The sequence below is a fragment of the Hyaena hyaena genome, unplaced genomic scaffold (genome assembly GCF_003009895.1).
Source record: "Hyaena hyaena isolate Hyena2069 unplaced genomic scaffold, ASM300989v1 scaffold_1076, whole genome shotgun sequence".
Taxonomy (NCBI): Eukaryota; Metazoa; Chordata; class Mammalia; order Carnivora; family Hyaenidae; genus Hyaena; species Hyaena hyaena.
The window spans coordinates 488,818-495,858 of record NW_024081712.1 but is presented as its reverse complement, the minus strand read 5'-3'; the positions used below and the strand labels follow the sequence as shown (position 1 = coordinate 495,858).

Here is a 7,041-nt window from a genome sequence, read left to right as displayed (position 1 = left end):
CTACATATCATTCATACCATGCAGTATGGCTTTCTCTGCCTGGCTTATTTCACTCAGCATAATGTTCTCAAGTTCCATTAAATGTCGTTGCAAATGGCAGGATTTCCTTTTCTCTCATGGCTGAATACTATTCCATTGTGTATGTATATTATATCTTTTTTATCCATTCATCCATTGATGGACATTTAGGTTGTTTCCATATGTTGGCTCTTGAGAGTGATGCTTCAGGTAACATGGGGATGCAGTTATCACCATGACACCCTGTTTTCATTTACTTGGATGTGTACACAAAAAAGGGATTGCAAAAATGAATCATACGATAGTTCTACTTTTAATGTTTTGAGGAGCCTCCATACTGTTTTTCCACGGTGGCTGCACCGGTTTGCATTCCCACCAACAGAGCACGAGTGCACTCCACATCCTCACCAATACTTGTGGTCTCTTGTTATTTTGATGACAGTCATTCTAACAGGTTGAGTTGATAACCCATTGTGCTTTTGATTTGCATATCATTATGTGTACCTCATAAAAATGTCTATCCAGTTCCTATGCCTGCTTTTTAATTGGATTGTTTGTTTGTTTTTACTGTTGAGTTGTATAGGTTCTTTATATATTTTTGATGTTAACTCCTTTTGAGATATACAGTTTGCAAATATATCTAAAAAAGCCATTGCTAATACCTATGTCAAGGAGCTTTTTTCCTGCATTTTCTTCTAGGGATTCTATGGTTTCAGGTCTTATACTTAAATCTTTAATCCATTTCAAGTTAATTTTTGTAGTGGTGTAAAATAGGGGTCCAATTTTGTTTTCCTGCACATGGTTATCCAGTTTCCCAGGCAAAACTTTTTTTGTAACCATAATGCATATCTAAAAGATACAGTCAAAGATTATGGATTAAATTTCTTAATCCAATAACTGAGACTATGCAAATGTGTTCTTGGAATACTCAAGAAGTTTCCTTTCAATTCAGGGCACTTATATTATCAAAGAGAAATACTTGCAAATGGATCTGAGTTTTTGCACCCCCCAATCTCTAACTAGGTGGTGTGTGATGTTAGCCAAGATACTCTTTTAAACCCATTGGGTCTCAGGATCTTCCTCTTAAAACAAGGTGCCTGAATAAGATGGGCGCTGAAGTTCTTCCAGCTTTAATCATCTGTGCCTCTATGACTATCCCTTTAACTGGATTGTAGCCTGGATTTCTTCATAATTTCCAGTTTGGAGGAGAGAGCACTGGCCAGACATCAGATCTGTTCTAATTCTGCCTTCAGAAATGATTGCTTTTAGAAATGATGGAATCATTTTCCTTTTTATGTGTTGGGCTTTCCATCTGAGACTTAAAGATGGTAACCTAAAAAGAAAACTTTGAAAATGAGTGATAAAACATGGTTAAAGTTTTGAAATACACAGCATTATTATTATGAAGAAGGTGAGCCTTGCTGTGACACTGAGGGAAAGGACAAATTACTATCTATATGTTAGTCAGAACGCTATGGGCTTTGCTGTGGCAATAAATAATCCCAAAGATGAACTTTTGCTAAAAGTCAGTGCAAGTTGGTGGGGGCTTTGCTCATCATAATCACCAAGGGATCCAGGCTCATGGGAGCTCTGTCTATACTCAGGGATCCTAATACCACTAGAGGAGAGAAACAAGAATTACCCCTTGTCTCTTAATCATTTCACTGGCTGATACAAACCACATGGTTATGCTTAAGTTCACAGAGGGTAAAGGACAAGTAATTCTACTTGTGAACAGAAGGAGGGTGTCTTGAATATTTTTTAAATTATTATGATGCTAAATCTTCACAAATATAACACCACTAGCATGCTTATTTTTAAATTTGGACCTTAAAATGCATACTATAATTCCAGGTAGGAATTGTTTTAAAATGCAAAACAACAAAGTCAAGTTGATTTTGGATCTGACTACATTTCTCAGAAGAGGGAGCTTTCTTGGACAGGGTGAAGGAAGAGGAGGGTATTTGGCAGATGCTCATTGGTGGGCTGTCATGATAGGAGAACTGGCTGGTAAGAATTCTTAGCACTGAGAATGTGCAAAAGGAACAAAACAAAATTAACTGAGGTTAAAGTTCATGAAGCATGAAAGAACACAGAACAGTGATCAAAGGAACAAATGGTTTATGACAGAACTTCTTTATTAAGGATTCTGACGTGGAAGTCACGTTTGTGTTTAAAGTAGAATAATCCTATATGGGGCATGGGGAAGCAGGCTTGGAATGAAAGAAATGTGTTCAAATGGAAGAGATGTAACAAACAACAGGGACGTTTATAATGAAAGTACAGTAAATATTTGGATTTCTATGTCATGTCATACAAATTGGTTTTGCTGGTGGCATACCTTAACATTTATTACTTATGGACATTGGCACTACATGGTTTACTCTAGCCTAACAGAATAAGTGAAAATTTTAAAAGAGGGAGGTATTAGAATCAAAACATGTAATTAGCTGATTACCTGCTTCATAGAGGTAACAACGACTTTGCTTTAATGTGGTATTCTGTCATCAGCCTGGGAGGTAAGCAGTCCTAAATACAGTGGCTTTATAGTTCCTTTGAATACATTGTTCTTAGAATGACATCATCATGTGGGGTAAAATATTAATTCACAAATCAATGAAACATACATTCATATGTAAGTATAAAAACATTTTCAAAATGCCAAATATAACTTAAAGTCATGCATATATACATATAGATGTTGTCCAATGTGGGCTGACTTGTGATGTTTGCATTTTTTCACATTTTAGGTTGTTTTTCATGATTGTCTTTTATCTTGGTGAGTCTAGAGCATTGGCTAGCATCGGAATAGAAGGGAAGCCCTACAGAGGAGAAAAGACAGCAAATATTGGTGACAAATGTAAAAATACCAAGAATCAAGGAAAAGGGAGGAGAGAAAATTCCTTAAGTGTGATATGAGTCTTCTGAAATAACTCTGCATGATTTCGAGGCAACAACAATTAGAAGAAAAAAATATACCTTCATATTTAAGGCATAATATCGGATGCTTACATTTCTATTTATTGGGAATGCAGATAGAAATGCACTTGGTGTGAAGAAAGAACACCTCAAAACACTGGACTCAAGTCCATATGTCGATTTGCTGTCATGTGTCATTTTGTAAACGAATTTCATGCTTGAGAAATACAATATACAAATTAATGCTAAAGCAATGATAGAAAGTTCCTGGTCTTAATAGAACAGAATAGAAAGCCTAGAAAACCCCCACATATATGGTCAACTGATCTTCAACAAAGGTGTCAAGAATACACAGTTGGGAAAAAAAAATAATTTCTTCAACAAATGATTCTGGGAAAGCTGTATATACCCACATGCAAAAGAATTAAGATGAATTCTTATAGTATGATACAAAAATTAACCGAAAATGGACTAAAGATCTAAATATAAGACCTAAAACTATAAAACTCCTAGAAGAAAACAGAGGGAGCAAGTTTCGTGGCATTAGAATGTCTACTTCACCAATTTGGAGACAATTATGTAGGAGTTCCATTTGTATTCCATTTATTTATACCCCACCTCTTTTTAAAAGGATTTGGAGTGCCTGGTTGGCTCAGTAGGTGAAGCGTCCAACTTCGGCTCAGGTTATGATCTCATAGCTTGTGAGCTCCAACCCAACTTGGATAGCTCAGAGCCTGGATTGTACTCAGGTTCTGTGTCTCCCTCTCTGCCCCTCCCCAACTCAATCTCCATCTCTCTCTCTCTCTCTCTCTCTCTCAAAAATAAATAGACATTAAAAGAATTTTAATTGTTGAGGGTAAAAAAAAAAAAGAAAGAAAGTTCCTGGTCTTGCCTACCCTAATGTCTGTCTTCTCCAAAGGCTATTATGGGATGCCACAGCAGGAAAGAAGTAGCAGTAATGATTGGAAAGAATGTTCTCCAGCTGTTTGTCTGAGATGAACATGGTCTTACACTTCAGGTCCTGCTTCTGCCCACGTACAGAATCATAGGTCATAACAATGACTTAGGTTGCCTAGCGACATAGGCACTATGACCGAGTTGCCTAATGACATCCTGAAATGGCCAGAAAGCAAATATGGGGGAAGAAAAAAGCCCTATAAAGGTATGAGAGGAGACCAGCCGTCAGTTGTTACTCTCCAACTTCTGCTTGCTGCCACCCAGTTCTAATCTTGAGGGCTTATTATTTATGATACCTGAGTGGTTAGCATATGTGCATTCTTCATGAGACTATCTCCACAGAAAAGCCTTCCAATGTTTGATAAACCCATTGCTATTGGAAAGAGAATGACATTGTCGAGAAAAGAAATGAAAACGTGAAAGATAGTTCTTGCCTGGTGTGCATGTGTGTGCACGTGTGTGCGTGTCCACCTGTATCAGTGAACCTAGCAAAGGTGTGATGGGACTTACAGTGACACTCGTGTCTAGGACTGGAAGGGACAGGACAATGACTAAGGGATGGGTCTTTCCCTCCTGCAGCTTCAGAGGGCCTATGTTTATTGCCTGTCAAGTTCTAGAGAAGAATTCAGATTATTATATAACTTGTTTTCAAAACATTCTTGTGGGACGGGAAGGTGGGAGCTATTCACAGCCCCTCTTGCCAGGAAAGTGCTGCAGCACCTGCGAATTCGCTTCCCACTGTGGTGGGGCAGGCTTATCAGGTTGGCCAACCTTGTAGATCCTGTTGTGCAGAGAATATTTTCTTCTCTCTCCACTTTTGTTGTTTACTTAGCAAAAGGCACTCCACCCTCACTGCAAGTTTTGACACTCGCTGATACACTGTATGGCTACTGTACCTTGACTTCCAATTACATTAAATCCTATTATAATCATTTTCTTATAACAAATCCTCTTTAACACCTGAAAAGCTCAGCTCCCATGGGTGTAGTGTTATGCTGTCAAAATAAAAAAACAGAGGAATTCTGCTGGAATTGCAGTAGCTATATTACATGTCTTTTAAAATAAGATCAACATAAGGGCCTTACACACTTTGCATTCAATTCTGGTAGCAAAGAAGAGAAATGTTATTCTAAGTCATTCAAATATGGCTTGACCTATAAACCAGTGGCCTTAATTCAGTGATTTTAAATCAATGTGATAGCATGGTAAAAATCCTTTCTCTGGGAAAGTATTTCTTTCAGAAGCAAGGTCCAGAATTCCTAATTATTACCATTATAATGATTAATGTAAGCAGAATATTCTTTACCGGTACATTATAAGAACACAATACATGAGGAGGTTTTCATTTGTTTGTGTGCTTCTGTTGTAATGACTAACCATAATCAAATTTCAGATTTTTTTAATGTTTCTTTTTATTTATTTTTTTGAGAGAGAGAGAGAGAGATACAAAGTATGAGTGGGGGAGAGGCAGACAGAGACAGAATTTGAAGCAGGCTCTAGGAGCTGAGCTGTCAGCATAGAGCCCAATGCAGGGCCTGAATCCATGGGCCATGACATAATGGCCTGAGCCAAAGTCGTTACTTAATTGACTGAGCCACCCAGGTGCCTCTGGATTTAGATTTTTTAAACAAGTGAACATGATGGATCATCTTTTCTGCCTTGATTGTTTTTGGCCAACATCTGTAAGTATTGCTCAGAAGACTTTTTATTATTCCGGTTTTTTAGTTTATTCCACGTGGTTTGTTGCTACTTTGGGCAGACTCGTGATTTTGAGGAACATCCTCAGGGTCAAAGGAGAGAAGTGGATGTCTGAGGAAAGTCACTGATTTTGTTAGCAGTGTCTTCAATATTAGTCATGTCTTTTGATTTGACGACTGACACTCTGAGTTCCATCCTGGGCAATGAAGGCCCTTTGTGGGTTAGCTGGTGGGAAGATGTCTCTCCAGTTAATCAAATCTTACCCTAACAATCATTCCATTCCATATATAACCAAATAACTATCTCTACTTATATTATTTCCTCTTATGTTAGGAAAATGAGTAGCTTGACAATGACGTGACCAGAAGAATCAAATTTCCTCTTTTTCTTTTGAGCCTTTCCATCCAGTTGGCAGATTGGTAAAATCTTACCCCTTCTGGTAATGAACATGTGCCACATTTTATTCATTTTCTTGAGGGAATCAGTTAAGATTGCTGATGATTCTGGTCACCATATATGGCAACTACGTCTTTTGCTATAACCTGGGAGAGGTAAAGTTCTCTGCTTTCATATTGTAGCTGTGGTTCAGGCCCCTCTTTCCAGCTAAGGGTAATGTGAGCTGGAATTGGTCACAGAGGCACTGGCAGCTGGCTTAACCTGTTTATATAAAGACGGAACACAGTCACTGATTAAGAGAGCCACCTCCTACTTGTTGGTTTTGGATTAGAGCCCAGAATTTTCCATGGAGATAGCTTTTAAAAGTTAGGTCAGCATCTCAATGAAAGATAAGGACACACAAGAAAGCCCTTGTGGGTTTCCCTGTCTTCAGTAGCCGCACTGTTCAGAAAGTTAGAATAGATATATTTGACCAATAAAATGCCTCCATTGGGTGTATCTCCATGAAAGGATAACTCATTTTGGAGTGATCCACTAGACTGAGGATTAAGTGGGTCAGTTTGAGCCAAGATTATCACTTAGCAATTTATATGTACGGCCTTGGTTCTTCAGGGTGCACTGGTCAGTGACAGAAGATTAGTTTGATGTCAGGAAATTGCATATGGGGGACATTTTCAAATGGTAGGGACAATAGTGTAAATAATGAAAGACTATTGCTTGGTTTAAATCAGCAAATAAGTTTAAGGGGAGCAAATCAGGGGTGGTGAAACAGGGACCCAATGGAAGGATTATAGAGAATCAGTGAAGGAACTATAGGGCATCAGTGGATTCATGGATTCATGGATTTCACTGCCCCTTCACCGATCAATCATATTCAAAGAAACAGTATTCCTGGAAAAAAGAGGAAAAGGATCTCAGGTCTCAATGTGATCTGTGGATGAAAAGGAATCCATCTAGTGGATTGGATTTTGACTCTATATTTTTATTTATTTAATAGGCACAGACTGTTTCTTCAGTTTTCCGTGTGCTTAGAAAGAAAGATCTGGTAATGCC

The 7,041-nt window shown here is 38.2% G+C and overlaps 1 long non-coding RNA gene across 1 annotated transcript; it reads right to left on the bottom strand.

The window, feature by feature from the left end:
• Nucleotides 1–728: 728 nt before the first annotated feature.
• LOC120223973 lies at nucleotides 729–3,959 on the bottom strand. The gene is made up of 3 exons (XR_005526432.1): nucleotides 3,834–3,959; nucleotides 2,477–2,587; nucleotides 729–1,351 (listed from the first exon to the last, which is right to left on the bottom strand). It is a non-coding gene; the product is annotated as an uncharacterized LOC120223973 (long non-coding RNA).
• Between the last annotated feature and the right edge of the window lie 3,082 nt (nucleotides 3,960–7,041).